The sequence below is a fragment of the Lithobates pipiens genome, unplaced genomic scaffold, assembly GCF_037356315.1.
Source record: "Lithobates pipiens isolate NorthernLeopardFrog02 unplaced genomic scaffold, aLitPip1_a1.2 Scaffold_13, whole genome shotgun sequence".
Taxonomy (NCBI): Eukaryota; Metazoa; Chordata; class Amphibia; order Anura; family Ranidae; genus Lithobates; species Lithobates pipiens.
This window is the reverse complement of record NW_027507718.1, coordinates 58,629,947-58,647,761: the sequence shown is the minus strand read 5'-3', so window position 1 is coordinate 58,647,761 and position 17,815 is coordinate 58,629,947. Positions and strand designations below refer to the sequence as shown.

At 40.1% G+C, this 17,815-nt stretch overlaps 1 protein-coding gene across 4 annotated transcripts in view; it reads right to left on the bottom strand.

The window, feature by feature from the left end:
* Window positions 1-17,815, bottom strand: part of LINGO2 (leucine rich repeat and Ig domain containing 2) — a 2,286,714-nt gene that overhangs the window by 1,831,655 nt on the left and 437,244 nt on the right. The window lies entirely within an intron of this gene.

The window sequence follows — 17,815 nt, the reverse complement described above, 5'->3', positions numbered from 1 at the left end:
ACATTTTTAATAAATCTAAAGGTTTTACACTATATGGAGCCTTTCGTTTTTATGTATCACATTCATCCATTTATGTACCGACCCTACAGCCTTTACGGAGCACCTACTCTGCTCACTGCTCCCTCAGGCTCAATTCTCTGCCTACTTCATGATGGAGAGGGCACATAGGATGCCTGTAGCCTGTCCCCCCCCCCCCCCCAGGTACCCTTATACTGAAACTCCTCAACTTCCGGGACAGAGACTTAGTTCTTAGGGAAGCCAGGAAGATTGATACCTTAAGCTATGAGACCACTAAACTCATGATCTTCCCTGATTACTCCATTGACACCCAACAGCTATGAAGATAATTGGACCACATCAAGTTCAACCTTAGGAAAAAGAAGATCAAGTACAGTATTCTCTTTCCAGCACAACTGTGTGTACAAGATGGCAAAACTGTGCATTTCTTCACATCCTCTGAGGATGTTTCCCAGTGGCTGGAGAGTCTTCCTATGGCCTGGGAACCTTCCGGTGTCACCCTTTCATGCTACTGGGTTTTCATCCAAAGCATATGCATTTTTACAGGCTGTTTAGCCCTTGTTGCTTTGATTCCATGTTTCAGTGTTAGGGCTCTGCCATATGTTTGTTGAATTACTACACAGCTGCTTGTGTTACTGCAGGCCCTGCTCTCTCCCTTATGAGGCATAGACTTTGAATTACTAGAGAGTGCCCTGCTTGGAGTGCCTGATATATGGACTATCTTTATTATCACTTATTGCAGGGTGACTGCTTTCTTTAACTTCTACCCGCAGTGCTCACATCAGCTGATATTGTGCCTTTTCAGCCTGTTATATCATCCCATGTACATTGCCCATTGGGCTTTGTTCTGAATTGTAACGTGACTCTAAGTATAGTGCCCCCAGAATGTCTGTCTTTCTAAAGGAGGACTCTCCTATGGATGGACTAGGATAGCACACTAACGCTATGTCTTCTGGTGCGCCATAGTGCATGACCCCAATTGGCAGTTGCCATGTTTCATTTTGGAACTTGTGCGCACCTTGGTTTTGGGGGGGGGGGGTATGTCTGTTCTGCTTTTTGTTTTAGTTTCATGGTTTGCAATTTTCATTTCTATGGTACACAAGTCTACTATCAATGTACTTCCAAGGGAAGTTTATCACCTCTCTCCTTTCAAAACGTATTATTTCATCAAGCTTCTGCTATACTGTATATCTGTTGAGCTATGTATGTCACAGGTGGAGATCCGGAGCAGGCCCACGCTTACTTTTTATACTAGATGGTCCCTATTTCCATAATCTCCTGGAATGTACAGGGTTTAAACTCCAAATTTAAATGCTCCCTCCTGTTCAATTTCCTGAAGAGGTATCATCCTCATATAGAAAAGGACAACAAGGGAAGGGCAGATCGAGGACAAGTCCCTTGGAACCGATTGGGACTTTCAAAGATGCATGTATCTGTCAAGAGGTAAGCCTATCAACACAGATTGTTTAGACAAAAAAATCATTTTATTACAAAAAAGACTTCACAGATTAAGAACAACATTTATCAGTAGTCAAATGACCGAAGTTGATATTTGTGTTAAAACAAATCAATTGATGCTAGGGTATATTACACAGTCGACGCGTTTCACAGTTGTAGTCACTGCTTCCTCAAGGCTATATCCTGTGCATCCATGTATCCTGATACTGACAACCATGCGGCAGTGGCGGAGACAAACAGCATTCCATGTCAAAACAGGCGATGCCAGATCGCCTCAGTGGCTTTGTTGGTGTTGAACCATGTGTGTGAGTAAGCAAATCTTATATTATTAATGTCCCCAAACTGGTCAAGCATCGGTGTATAGAGAGCTGGATCAGTGGAACAATCAAAAATTCCAAATGGTAATTATCCTTAGGGAGAATCCCCGTTTGCAATCCAAACGATATTGCTCGCCCTATACATCCATACACGTTCTTCCACGTCGCCGTGATGTGAGTCATTACACATTGTCCAATCCATAATTGTCTTTATTAAACTTTGTATCATCCTCATATCTGTATATTACAAGAAACACACTTAGTGTGAATCAGAGTTCTGACCCTTCAAATTCCACCTATTCTTCCTATTCAAGAGGAGTCAGTATTCTGGTTCACATGTCCTTACACTTTAGTCTCCTGGATCTCCATCTGGATGCTGATGGGTTATATGTACTGATCATGCACTTTGTGCTAGGCTTGAGTTGGTTATTGTAGGGGTTTATATCCCTCCTCCGGCAAATATGTGTCTTTTATTTAAACTATTGCAGATTATGGCAAAATACCCTACTGTGCAGATCCTCCTGGTTGGTGATTGTAATATGCCCCCTGTTCCTAGTTTAGACAAACTAACTTTTGACCCTAGTATAGATTCTCTCTCAACTCGATGGGCGGAGACCTATGGGTTATGTGATGTGTGGCAATGGAAACATCTGAAGGACCGACAATTTACATGTCATTCTACTATTTATGTGACACTATCCCGCATAGATCTTATATATTTAAGTAACCCGCTGGCTTCTCGCACTTTGGAGGTTTCCATATTGTCCCGCTGTATTTACAACCATGCCCCTGTGCATCTGAGGCTTGAGATGGACCTTATCTCTAGCCCTTCTTTGTGAAGGCTATCTCATTTATGGGTGTAAGATGAACGTATCACCCCATTGATGACCTCTGAAATAGGAGATTTCTGGCTGCTAAGCAGGGGCACGGCAGCACCTGCAGTGGTCTGGGATGCTTTTAAGGCTCGTGCTCCTGGCCAGTATCACTTAATTATAGGTAAAGTAAGAAGGGAATCCTCTTTGGTCTTTGTAGAGGCAGAGGCTAAGGCACAGTGGTTGGAGGCCCAATATGTGAATACCGGAGATCAGGACGTATATAGAGATCTACAAGTGGTCCATAAAGAAATAGCTGTCCTCCATGCTACCGCCTCTCAAAAAATTCTCTTGTCCCAGTCTCAGAGAATCTTTGACCAGTGTGCAAGGAGGGGCAGATTACTGGCCTGGCTTGCTAATCAACACTTCACGACTGCCCATATTGCCCTATTAAAGATATAGATGACAATATTTTAGACACAGTTGAGTTCCCGGAACTATGCGCTGAAGCCCAACATACACTGGATGCCCCTTTTACCTTAAAGGAGGTACAGACCGACCACAGTAGCCACACAGCTAAGACTCCGGATCCAGATGCACTACAGGCTGAATTCTATAAAGAACATGCTGAGGTCATAGTAGCCCACTTTCATGCTGTACTTCTTACTGTACTAGAGGAAGACTGCATCCCACAGTCTATACAGAGTCGAGCCGGGGAAAGACCCTGAACTGTGTGCATTCTACCACCAGATTTCATTACTAAATGTAGACACCAAGGTCTTTACCAAAATCCTGGCTAATCGCCTCAACTTGATGATACTGTCCTTGGTACATGAGGATCAGTCTGGGTTCTTACCTTGCAAGGGCACTGACATCAATATCCGCCGACTGTATACCAATATTGTTCACCTTGGAGATAGTGTCCCCTCTGGAGTAGTTGCCTCTCTTGACGCAGAGAAGGCCTTCAACTCTGTTGAGTGGCCCTTCCTGTGGCCAGTACTAGAGAGAATTGGTTTCGGGCCTAAATTAATTTCCTAGATACAGCTGCTCTATAGATCTCTCATGACTAGGGTCAGGACCAATGGGATTCTTTTGCCATCTTTTAATCTTAGCCGGAGCACTACACAGGGATGCCCACTGTCCCCTGGGTTGTTCGCACTGGCGATGGAACCTTTGGCTATCCTAATACGTTCCTCCCCACAGGTGCCTGGCATTCAAGTTGGCTATTTGAGAGAAAAAATCTCCCTGTATGCAGATGAAGCCCTACTATATCTACCTGATGCCTCAGGCTCCCTCAATACGGCAACGGACATTGTCGACCACTTTGGGGTTTTCTCAGGCATCAGGATCAATTGGAGCAAGTCCCTGTTGTTTTCTCTCACCTTGTCGCCCCCCCTGTTCTCTCCAGGTCCAGTCCCCACTCTCCTGGATCTCTAAGTTCCGCTATTTAGGAATCGACATATATAGGCTTATCTGTCCTCCTATCTAGATGAGATGACGATGTGTATCCAGCCTTGCACCAATTGACTTTTAGATGTCAGTCCTGGAAGTCATTGTCCCTTTCTCTCTCTCTAAAAACAACTTTTCTCCCTAAATTTTTATATGTGTTTTGGAATACCCCAGTCCCAATCCCCAACTCCTTTATTGTTAAAATAGACCAGACTGTCAGCAACTTAATCTGAGCAGGATGTACCCCTAGAATAGCTAGATCGACTTTACAAATGCCACTTTCACTGGGGAGTTTAACTCTACCCTGTTTCCATCACTATTATTGGGCGGCGGTCTTAGTGATGGTTCACTGGTGGTTTGAACAGGTGAAAACAAATCCCACAGTTAATCTGGAGACAGCCCTACTGGGCTCCTACTTGGCCCTAAGTAACCTAGTGTTCAGGGGTCTGAAGGCACATGATAACATGACCATGTCAATGCGTACTACGGTGTGGGATCAGATGGCAAAGCTGATTTGTTTCCCACAGGTAATTTCCCTCCACGCCTCACTCTGGGGTAACCCCAGACTACCACACCTTTGCTCAATACCTGATCCCAGCGTGCGGGCTAGATTTGGCATCACTAAAATACAACATGTAATGCCGGAAGGCAGTCTATTGCCATATAACACTCTAAAAGCCTCATTCCATCTACCCTCCTGGATGTTTTTCCGCTATCTACAGCTCCACCATGCAATCCACACATAATTCTCACAGGTCCCAAATGTCACCTTCCATATTGTGGAGTCCTTCCTGACATCTAGCAATGCAGATAGGATTCAGAATTTCAACCGGTGACACTAGTAAAACCACCCAGATATTTTATAGTTGGAAAAGAGATATACCTACCCTTGATTCAGAAGATTGGGATGAAGGGTTCCAACAATACATCCCACTGATGATTTCTGCTAGGGATAAGTATATCCCACTAAAATTTCTTCATAAATTGAGAGATTGTCTTTCTGATATGTTGATCCACACATGGTCTTGTGGAATGAAAGATGCAAAATAAGTCACCCGATCTGATTGTGTAATCACACAATGTGCATATGACTCAATCCATCAAATGAGTGTCCATTTAGGTTAACAGCATTGGTGCACCAGTGATAATCTACAGTGTCAGCCTTGTGCAAGTGCATCCAAAAGCTTAAACTTCAATCAGTGAAATCCTCATTAAATTCACCAGATTCACAGCACTCCACAGCGCTCAAATACACTTACCAACTTTTAATACCTTTCAAACTAATGCTCCGCATTAGCACATTTCTCAGCATTTCAATCTCCACTCCTGCTCCCCTTTACCACTTTCATTCCTGGCAAATTCTGGCATTCCTCTCCTACTCATAAAAAAAATTTTTTTGCAAGAAAATTACTCAGAACCCCTAAACATTATATATATACCATATATATTTTAACAGAGACCCTAGCAAATAAAATGGTGATTGCTGCAATTTGTTATGCCACACAGTATTTGCTCAGCAATTTTAAAATGCAATTTTTGGGGGAAAAAAACATGTTTATGAATTAAAAAAAAAACACATGTACCCTCATTTATTTGTATAATGTGAACGATGAGGTAATGCTGAGTAAATAGATACCTAACATTTCATGCTTTAAAATTGTGCATGCTCATGGAATGGCGCCAAACTTTGGTACTTAAAGCGGTTGTATAGTCTTTTTTTTTTTACTTTTAACTACAGATAAGCCTATAATAAGGCTTACCTGTAGGTAAAAAAAATATCTCCTAAACCTGTATGGTTTAGTAGATATTCCTCTCACAATGAGCCGCTGACTGCAGCGGTGCATGCACACAGGGGATTCTCAGCTGGAAGCCCGGCAGACGCCGGACCCTGCCGGAAAAAATCTCCCGCACGCATGCGCGGGAGTGACGACTTACCTTAGAACAAGGCCCCGACATCTCACCCGATACACACTGAGGGAGCTGACATGTTCCCTCGGCGTGCCTTCTGGATATCGCAGCTCCGGCGCTGTGAGTGGCCGGGGCCATGATATCCGGAAGGCACACCGAGGGAACATGTCAGCTCCCTCGGCGTGTATCGGGTGAGATGTCGGGGCCTCGTTCTAAGGTAAGTATTTCATAATGAGCTGGTGTGCGGTGCATACTAGTTCATTATGCCTTTTCCCTTACAGGTTTGAAAAAAAAAAATCAGCGGGTTTACTACCACTTTAAAAATCTTCATTGACTATAATTTAAACATTTTTACAGACTACCAGTTTAGACTTAGAGAGGAGGTCTTGTCCTAGAATTATTGCTCTCACTCTATTGTTTGCGGTGATAACTTTTATGTTTGGTTCAAACATCATTTAAATATGCGATCGCAACCTACTGTACATATGCGTTTGCTTCTGCATGCAAGCATGAGGGGATGGGAGCACTTTAAAAAATAATTTTTATTAATATTTTTTTTCTTCCACTTTACCTTAATTTTTTTAATCACTTTTATTTATAACTATTATATATGTTTTTTTTTAAACAATACAGAAAAAGGCTCTATGTGCTTCTTTACTGCATTTGCCATGCTTAAGGTAGCCCATTGAAATCAATGGGCTGCCCTAAGCATGACAAATGCAGCAAAGAAGCTCATGAAGCATTTTGTCATGTTTCAGTTTGCGCATATTTTACTTCACAAGTTGTAGCATTTGTGGCACGTTTTTGTGCACAGAAAAATGCTGGTTTGCTTCCCGCGTTTGGGTTGCCATTAACAATTAATGGCACCACAAGTGCGATGTGTGTTTTTCACGGGTTCTTGGAACTTCCCGGAGCATATAGAAGTGAGTGAAGCCCTAGAGTCATTTTAAACAGGATAAATTAGAAACATTATTTCTTTTTACTGAATAAAGGTCAAAAAACTAAAAAATGCATGTATTCTTCTTTTTTTTTAATTTTTTTGGTTTTATTTGTTTTGTTTTTTTGTCTAAGTATTGCATAAAATAGTTCATTTTTGCAATACAAAAATCATATATATATATATATATATATATATATATATATATATATATATATATATATATATATATATATGTGCAAGGAAAAAAACAGAAAAACCAGGTCCAAAGCAAAAACGTGAAAATTGCTCTGGTCCATAGAGGATGTATAGGTGTGAGAGGGGATGTTGTTAAACAATTTAAACTGCTTACTTGGCTCTTTAAAAAAAAGACAAATTATATTTTAGATTGTTGGCCTGATACACAGTATAATGGTGTGCTACATGTATATCAAAATAAAGTGCACTTCCAGCATTTAAGTCACATCAAAACATGCTATTAAAAATAAATAAAAAGACAAGGCACAACCTGAAGCTGTGACTTCAAATATCTTTAACTACCTGTTGCAATGCTTTAGCATTTTTATTTAGATGTGTTTCAACCCTCCAAACTTAAAGCCCCATACACACTATCAGATTTTCTGCTGATTTTTGTCTTTAGATTTACCAAAACCATGTAGCACAAGGGCCTGCCTGATTGCATACAAATTGAAACTCCTAAGGTTTGACCTCATATTATATGGTTTTGGTAAATCTGAAGGAAAAAAAATCAGCAGAAAATCTGATAGCGTGTATGGGGCTTAAGTGTTTAAGCCCAAAGCATATACTCACAGTGATGATATTTCCAATAATTAATGTTATATTGATTTAAATAAGTCTTTTTATCTGGGTTCAACTAGAAATAGAAATATCTATTCCTCTGCTAACACATGCAGCAGCCTATTGATCCATTGTATGCAGAGGGAAAGGTTTATTTTAAATTAACCCCCCTAGCGGTAATCCCGAGTCTGGCTCGGGTTGGGATTTTAATTACAGGAGCGGTAACCCCGAGCCAGACTCGGGATCGCATCGCTCGATGCAGGGGAGGACACAGGGAGAGTTACTTACCTTGTCCCCTGGATCCAGCGATGTCCGCCGCGCTGTGCGATCGAGCTGTCCTCCGCTCGATTCACAGTGCCGAAAACCGCCGAGCTCCGTTCCCTGCGACGTTACGGCGCACGGGAGCGGAGAACGGCGGCAAATTAAAAAAAGTAAAAGTACACAAAACACACACAGCACTGTATTCTTACAGATTACAGTGCTGTATTACAAAATTACACACCCCCTTTGTCCCTAGTGGCCTGTGCAGTGCCCTGCATGCACTTTTATATTATAAATACTGTTTTTTCTGCCTGGAATTTGGAGATTGTCCATAGCAACCAAAACGTGTCCCTTTTTCAGTGTTTTAGGATTTGATTACATTACTGAATATTTTTTATTATTCTTTATTATATTATAAACTTTATCATACCCAGGATGTCTGCTAGACTCTGGTTTGAACAGATTTAAGAGCGTTATTCCTAAGAATTACAGGACTACAAAATAAAACGTCAGATTTCCATGAAAAATAATTGTACCGCTTTCAGCACCTTATTCCAGACTGAATCATACTGCCAGGGAGGTTAAACAATTAAGCATTTAGTGAGGGTTATTTACTAAAGACAAATCCACTTTGCACTACAAGTACACTTGGATGTGCAGTCGCTGTAGATCTGTGAGATTTTTGCTTGTGCATGATTGTACATGATTGTACATGATTGGATGATAAAATCAGCAGAGCTTCCCCTAATTTGATAGCTTCTCCTCAGATTGATGGCGATCTACAGCGACTGCGTTTTCAAGTGAGACAATGGAAATTTATCAATGTCAACTTGATGGTAAACTATAAACCAATGAAAAACTTGCTTTCATTCTTTCAGTCATCATCTTGAACCAAAATTGCTGCTAGGCTCTAGCAACACAATTCAGGAACCAAACTGAGCTTGTATTATCTTTAGATGCATACATTTTCAGCTCAGATGTCCCAAATCCCATACTGTTGTAAATAGCAAACCTATCCATCATATTGATGAGAAATGAAGACCACGTCAGAAAATACTTGGTTGACACCATTGTCAAAAAAAATCCACTATTATTATTATTGATATTATTAAACATGATGGTTCACATACTTTTTTCCATCAAAGATCCAGTCCACACAGATATCCATGAACTTCCTAAAGCTATCCAACATACATTAAACAGCAGTCCGAGGAAATGGTATGTTTAATTTAGGTCTTGTTCGTGGTCATCTGGTGCTTTAATTCACACAAGTATCGTGCGTTACATCATTAAAATGTATGGCATTAAGGCAACTTATTCAAGTGTGGCTAAAACTGTATCAGAGCCTTTTTCAAAAATGCAATACAGGCATACCCCACTTTTAAGTACACAGTGGGGTTTATTTACTAAAGCTGGAAAGTGCAAAATCAGGCTCACCTCTGCATAGAAACCAATGAGCTTCAAACCCCAGATTGTTCAATTAATCTTTGTTAATAAAATCTGGAAGCTCATTGGTTTCTATGCAGAAGTGAGCCTGATTTTGCACTTTCCAGCTTTAGTAAATAAACCCCATTGTGTACTTAAAAGTGGGGTATGCCTGTATATAGAACAATCAATATTTTACATATTATGACAATGTACATTCCAGTATCTAGAAGCATCATTTCAATATGTTTTGGAATAAAAAAAATATGTTTAGAAGAAAAGGATTGATAGATAGATAGATAGATAGATAGATAGATAGATAGATAGATAGATAGATAGATACATACATACATACATACATACATACATACATACATAGACTATTGACAGTGGTTTACCTTATAGGTTTCTCAAACAGAGAATTCTCTACTGCATACTGGGGCCATGCAGGGTTATTTGCTACAATTCATCCTGCAAATATTCATTTAAATATTTACATAATATGATCATGATGTTAAGTCTAAATTGGGACTTTCCAATTTGCTTGTAATTGCTTTGAGTTAAAGTGAAACTTGTTTATTCCTTAGTGGCCCTAAGGGCACCATGCCGAGAGTTTACTGTGTCCCTAAGCAGTATTATAGATGACTAGATGACTCAGAATACCCTGGAGGCCAAGCTAAATATACCTTTGCTCTCTCTGAACTGTAAGCAAAGCAATATTGCAGACAATATCCAAGCAGTGTCACAGAAAAGCTTCCTATAGTAGAATGTCATACATATTTCCATGAAAATAAACAAAATGCTGCCATATTGATTACTGGACAGTTGTATCTGAACTATATTCATTTTCTGGGGGATATAAAGCATGGGCATAAAGTATAATATAGAGGTCTATCTGAGGTATTTGGTTCCACATGTATTACAACAGTAATTTTCGCAGATACAATATTTTACATTACATTACAGAGGGTAATTTGCAGAGCAAAATATTGTAACAGTTATTGCTAACATTAAGGGGTCAGTTTTACAACAGCAATGGTAAAGATATGTCTACTATTCATAAGCACTCGGGAAGCCACTTTGGCTAACAAAGAATGTTATGGCTACCTGAGAAACTGGAGAAATCAAGGGCAATTTGTCTGTGTTTTCTTCTCAAAGTCTTACAAAACTTGCGGAAGCTAGAGCATGCAGCTCTACATGTTTTTTTTTCGAAAATTGGTAGCAGGTCTATTACCCTGCTAATAAACAAGAGCAGGAAGGACTATTGCTTATTTTTGGGTTATGTTTTATTTCTGTGGGTATATTGCCTAAGTCACTAAATTCTATAAAATGTGTTTATTTTGTCTGATGCCAGATGCACATAAATGGTTGTGGACCATTTAAAACTTACCTGCTCTGTACAATCTGGCAACCTGTACTAAAAAAAAAAAAAAAAAAAAATGCCAACTACAAGAGATTTTGAAAGGAAGGGTGTTTTGTTCACACTATAAATATAATGTGCATAATATACTGTATAGGATGAACTGCCCATTTGAAAGCCCCTCTCCCTCTACCGAATTTTATTTGGAATCAAATCAAAGCTTTGACTAAGACAGTCCATAGTTCTTCTTGATTTTTTTTTTCTTTGAAAAATTTTTTCATCATCATGTTGAAAGACTTATTGGCTGTTCAACTTTAACTTTTGAACAGATGGCCCTACATTCTCATCAAGAACGTTTCATGCACAATGAAGAACTGGCTCATTGACTGTGACCATCCTGTGTCCTGAAGCAACAAAGCAATCACAAATCATAAACTTTCTATCACCACACTTCAAAACTTTTATGAGGTTCTTCCCCTAAAATACTGTATTCAGTTTGCAGAAATATCCCCCGCTGTGCTATTGTATTCTGACCGCAGGGATCCCCCCACATCAGAATAAACTGATCAGTGCTGCAGCAATTGGCTGCATGTGCTGATCAAATGCTGGTTTTCCAGCAGGACCACCCGACCAGCTTCTGTTGAACAGTGAAGAATACACATGTACTGAAATTCAGCTGGTTCCTCCTGAACTGGCCACATTTGGACATATGTGTACCCTGCTTTAGAGAGCTCTATTGGTTTTGCCATGACACTACATGTCAATAGGAAAAGGAAACACAAGACCTTAGCTGTCTGTTGCTGTCAACATGAGTACCAACCAGTTTCACTCAGGGTCAATGCTGTATGGAGTGCAGCCTAGAACTGTACTATTCCGAGTTTTAAACGCATACCCCCTAATCATTGGCACCCAGCTTGGAAAAAATGGATTCTAATTTCATAGATTTTAAGTGATTTTTTTCTTCATATAACAAAGCTGTTAATTTAGATCATGAAAACTAATACACTACATTCATTTTATGTAAATTAGTTCATATACTATGTTTACTGTATATTGAGTATGTAGTACATACATACACATAGCCAGAAGATGATAGAGATTATAATGGCATAGGGATGGGTGAATGATTCGGCCCGAGCATGAGTTTCGACTGATTATTTGCTTGTTCGGCCATTTGCCAAACACCCGAACTTGCAGGGTGTTCGCCAGGGGGTTTGCCCGACAAACAGCCTGCAATGCACCGAGCACCACACAGTGCATTCTGTGCCCTGATTGGGCAAAGTTTTGCCTAATCAAGGCGCAGTGTAAGCTGTTTTTTAAGGAACGGGGCCGGGAAAGAACAACTGTTGAGCAATCATCTGTCAATGGGTTTCCCTGCTAACAGCTAAATAGAAAAAAAAATCCCGATAAAAAAATTAAGAAAAAAATTGCATTATTTGCAAGTAATTGGCCATAAAAGGGGTATGGGGGTCTGGGCACTGCCTGGGGGATATGTATCAATAAAAAAAAAAAAAAAAGTTTTTTCAGGAGCAGTGATTTTAATGATGCTTAAAATACAACAATGGACATTAAAAATTACTTTAAATATTGTGCCTGGGGCCCCCCTTAATGGGCCTGTAAAGTGGCGCATTTGTAGCATATACAAAAGATGCTACAGCGAAACTGACATTTCTAATGAAAAAAATCCCATTTAAAATGACTTGTGGTTACCACCCGGCTATTAAAAAATAAAGAAAAAAACGATGTGGGGTCCCCCCCAGTCCATACACACAAAAATGAAAAAAAAATTGGCAGAGCCCCCCCCCGCCCCAAAGCACCCACCCCCCATGTTGAGGGCATGTGGCCTGGTATGGTTCAAGAGGGCAGGGGCTCACTCAGCCCCCCCATTTTCCTGACTTGCCAGGCTCAGATAAGGGTCTGGTATGTACTGGGGGGGGGGGGCTTTGCCATTTTTTTCTTTATTTTTTAATAGCCAGGTGCTGGCAATTGTAACTGTGAGGCCGCGTACACACGCGGGGACTGTTCGCCCAACTTTGTCCGTCAAACAGTTTCGGCAAACAGTCCGCTCAAAATTAGCATGGACGGACATGGCCACACACGACGGACGAACAGTTTGCTGAAACCGTGCGCGATGACGTGAACGGCACGTACGACGGGACGAAAAATACGACGTCCTATACACTGCATTATAACTTTCGGCGTGAAAATCCTTTCTGAGCATGCGCGCAACTTTGTTTGACGAACAAGCCTACACACGAGCGGACTGTTCGCTGAAACAAGGTTTCAGCGGACAGTTTTTCGGAAATTCCGAAAAACCTTGTTCGTCAAACTGTCCGCTGAAACTGTCCGCTGAAAGCCCACACACGAGCGGACTGTCCGCCCAAACACTGTTCAGCGGACAAAGTTGGGCGAACAGTCCGCCCGTGTGTACGCGGCCTGAGTCATTTTTACTGGTATTCTTTTCTTCAGAAATTTCACTTTTGCTGTAGCATGTTCTATATATGCTACAAATGTGCCAATGTACAGGCACATTAAGGGGGACCCCCCCCAGGTAGGATAATTAAAGGAATTTTTCATTTTCATTGTTTCCATTTTTTTATGTCACTTTAGCTATGATTACATATATATTGATTTTACATATATTTATTTAATATATACTTTTTAAATGTTTTCCTTTCAACCATATCATTTACACATAGTCCCATGTACACTTTTTCAGATCACTCCAAATTGCCATCCCAGGCCACCTTAGTTGTTCACCCACGCACCAGCAAATTGTGTCTTGGACCATCGGGAGGTTTTTGTTGTATGTGCCCTGCTGCACGCGGCTTTCATTACCTCAGTTCCCGGGGATGACTACTTTGGGGCTCTGGTTGCGCGGTTGCAGTATTTTACCATATTGGACCCCTTGTGAGTATTTAGGATGGGCTAATATGCCTTCCTGTATATTATTAATTAGAACTAGACTAATGTTACTGATTTTCTTTTTGTACACTCTGTAGACAGATTTGAGCATCCGCCCCTGAATAGTGTCTCTACATGAAATGTGTCGGGCATACATGATGCCGACCTATGTCTGTAATGGACATATTGATCCTGGTCTGCAGTCTTGATATTCATCATTTACGGTTCTATTTACATATTTATATTCTTGCTGCTAGTGCTGTTTATATGTTTATATGATATCTGTATATATAACTCATCCAATGTAATGTAACAAGTACTTGTTTTAAAATTATTATACCTATGTAATTTTTTACCCATGCCACACCTGTATGTTATGTGTGGGTGGAGTTTCTTATGAATCAGTATACCTATTGTGTATGTGGTTTCCAACATTGCCATATTTCATATAATACTCTTTACTAATAAAAATTTAATGTAATCTGTTCAATCTGCCTCCACAAAGTCATCTATCTCACCCAAAGTTCCATTTTTCCTTCTCTTTATTACAGTAATTTTGTTTTCTTCTTTTTTACTATTTAAGTAACAAACTCCTTATGTGATGGCATTAGGCAAGTGACAGGTATTTATTATGGCGACATCAGGAGCCTATTACACCCCCAATGTCTCCCCCCCTCCAATGCAGGTAACTGAGTACAAATTATGCGTGATTGCTTGCTTCCCTGGTTACAGCAGCCGGGAGTGACAGCTCTGAAACTGAAACACTCAGAGCTGAGCACTTCTGGCTTTATAAACAGCAGAGGAGATTAGGGATTGGATGTTCCTCGATCTCCTGTTGCTCACCATTGTGAAATTGTGGTCCTGGATTCCCAGGAAAAGCAAGAGAAGAGCCCAGCAACCACAGAGTGGGGGAGGGGGTAGGTACCATGCTCTCTACACTGTAAAAGTGCACCTATACGACCACTCGTATCACCTTTATATGACAGCTGGGAGTCAACCAAACCAAGTAGTAAACAGCTCATGGCTGTAGTACTTGTTTTAAATCATTCACTCTCCAGAAGTATTTAGTGCATCCAAAGTGGCAAAGCAATTACAGACAAACGAGACATTATTGTAGATAAAAAGTATACGGTAAGGTTAAAATGATACAAAAATTATAATTCTGGTATAAAGGATCACAAGAGTGCAATATATTCTGCACTCCTGTGACCCGTTTTAAGCTGACTGCGGGCTAAAGCCCACTGTCGGCTGGAGGTGACCAGTTAGTCCAAGCTTGGGAAAGATCCTGACTGTACAGTCGGGATCCACCCACATGCCTGGATCGGCAGCTGGTTCAGCCCCTCTAATGTGCTAGCAGATTGAACCAGCCTCTCCCTCCCCTCCCCAGCCAGCACTCCAATGAGAGCTGGAGGGGCAGAGCACAGAGCCACTGACTGAGGCTCTCTGCTCAGAAGGGAGGGGAAGGGTATTTGATCGCTCAGTTCTCACTGCAGAGGAGGCAGGGGAAAGACACAGCATTGGATCAATGGTGCTTACACCTAGGCAAGTATGAGGATTTTTTTTTTTAAACGTCCCATACTTCTCTTTTATTGTATGTTTTTTTCAATTGTGTGTGTGTTTTTTTAATGTGATGTTAAAAAACTAATGAACAAAACACATTCAAATGAAAACAAGTTTAATTGCCATTGGTTAAAAAATGGAGGACATGAGTGTATTAGGGCTGATTATGATACAATAAAGGTTAATAAAGCTGGTTGTCAGGTTGCTTTAACTGACATTATTTTCTAATTAAAGCACATCCTTTTAATTTGCAGATAAATGAATTGGAGTAGATAAAAAGGTAACAATGTTACTTTGTATCTCTCTATTTTGCATTTGAATGGTGTTGATAAACGCTGAATGGGATAACTTTTATTTTTTTTAACAGCAATTGCTCAAGAGATGCTGTATTTACACAGCAGCTCATGGCTTTGATCAGGACAGATGGACTAGACACATCACAACAGAGTTATGAACTGGCATGATCTAAGCCCTGACCTGAATCCTATTGAAATGTAGGGGGATTTCAAATGATCAGTTCATGCAAGAAAACCCACAAACATCTTTGTGGTCTGTGTCAGAAAATGGTGGGCTGTGATGAAAAATGCCTTCTAAAAGGGCAATATCAACTTCTAAGTACATACTTCATTTTTGCAAAGTAAACTTACATTTATTTTTGTTAAATTTATTGAAAAGGCAAATTTTCCTTTAACCTCCCTGGCAGTATGATTATTTCAGATGTTTGATTCCCAAAGAGGTACAATGGAAATTTGGCATTTTATATTGTAGGCCTGAAACTCTTAGGAATAACACACTTACCGTATTTGCCGGCGTATAAGGCGGCTGGGCATATAAGACGACCCCCTACTTTTTAATTTAAAAAGTTGGTATTGTGCTGTACTCGCTGTATAAGACGACCCCCTTGTGCAGGAATTCCGTATGTTCAGAAACTAAGTTGGCGCCGGGTAACATGCTGTCTCAAAGTATACATATAGTATACCGCCCTAAGTCAATCACGGAAAGCTATGCATTCTATTATTGCATACAGTGCCTGCTCGGATTGGCAGAGGCTGTTACATCATCAGCCCGCGCCTCTGACTCTCACAGCCAATCCGAGCAGGCTGCAGAGGTTGTTACTCCAATCCGAGCAGGCGCTGTATTCATTAATAGAATACATCGCTCGCCGGGATTGGCTCAGCGGTGTATATTGTATGTATACAGTATTACCGCACACTCGGCGAGTATTCGGCTTATAAGACGACCCCAGCTTTTTGCTCATTTTTTTTTACTGTAAAAGGTCGTCTTATACGCCAGCAAATACGGTAAATCTGTCCAAACAAGAGTCTAGTAGAAATTTCGGGTATGATAAAGTTTGAAACACAAAAACGTAAATTACAACATAATAAATAACTATAAATAATTCTAACAATTAATAATATAATAACAAAAATTATTCAATAATGTAATCAAATCAAAGACACTGAAATTTGCTCAGTTGCAGAATTGTCGCTGTTATTACTTTCCGTGTCTGATGACAGATTTCCCCACAAATCACTATCGCTCAATTCTGCAAGTGATTCTAATTTATTATCTCTGTTTTCTAGCTGGTATAAAACCGCTTTTGATGTAAAGGGACATTTTTTTTGGTTGCTAAGGACAATCTCCAGTTTCCATATATATATAAATATATATTTATATATATAGAATATAAAACTGCATGCAGGGCACTGGACAAACCACTAGGGACAAAAGGAATGTGAAATTATTTGATACAGTAATGTAATCTGTAAGATTACAGTATACTATTTGTGTAATGTGGTTTTTACTTTTTGAGTTTTTGGCGCCGTACTCCATCCCCGTGTGTCACAACGTTCACAGGGAACAGAGCTCGAGACTGTGGAGGTTAATCACCCTTATCAGTAGGTGCTGTTTGAAAGTAGGTCTAATGTTTGCCCATTCAAATATGTTGAAAGGGTCAATCATTTTCATGGGGTCTACCCACATCTTTCACATGATTGTATTGAATATCATGGAAGTACAGCAATATTTTTAACCATGAGCCCTACAAAGTCTTCACACAGCTACAATTCACACACTGCATTATGCAATTGTTTAACTTATTAATGATATAGAGTGCTCCAGTCCAGAAGAGCCATGAGTACTACATCAAGAAATGACCGAGAAAAGCTGCTGCTTTCTAAAGGCTTTCATCTACTTCATATTTCCTTTGCTCCAAAGAAATATGCTTTAAAAGTAGCAGATTATTTTAGAAGTAGTGTGCACTGTTCATTCCTGGGACTGATGTATTTCATTTAAAGCAGCCTGGAAACATCAGGAAGAATTTAATCAGAAGGTACTTACAGAAAGAAAGACTTACAAGAAGTTCATGTCTCAAGCTTGGACAAAACAAACTATAAATACTAAAGACACCAACTAGTAAGTATGCCTGCATCTATAAAAAAATAAACATTAGGTGCCATATAAACAATCTCACGTCTGCTAATTTACCTGATTCAAAATGGTGATATGCATTTTAAATGGCTATTCATTCAGTCTGGCAGAATTGGCAGGCTTCAATCATGATCAAAGCATCTTTTGGGTAAGAGACCAGCGTATTATTTGCTATTTT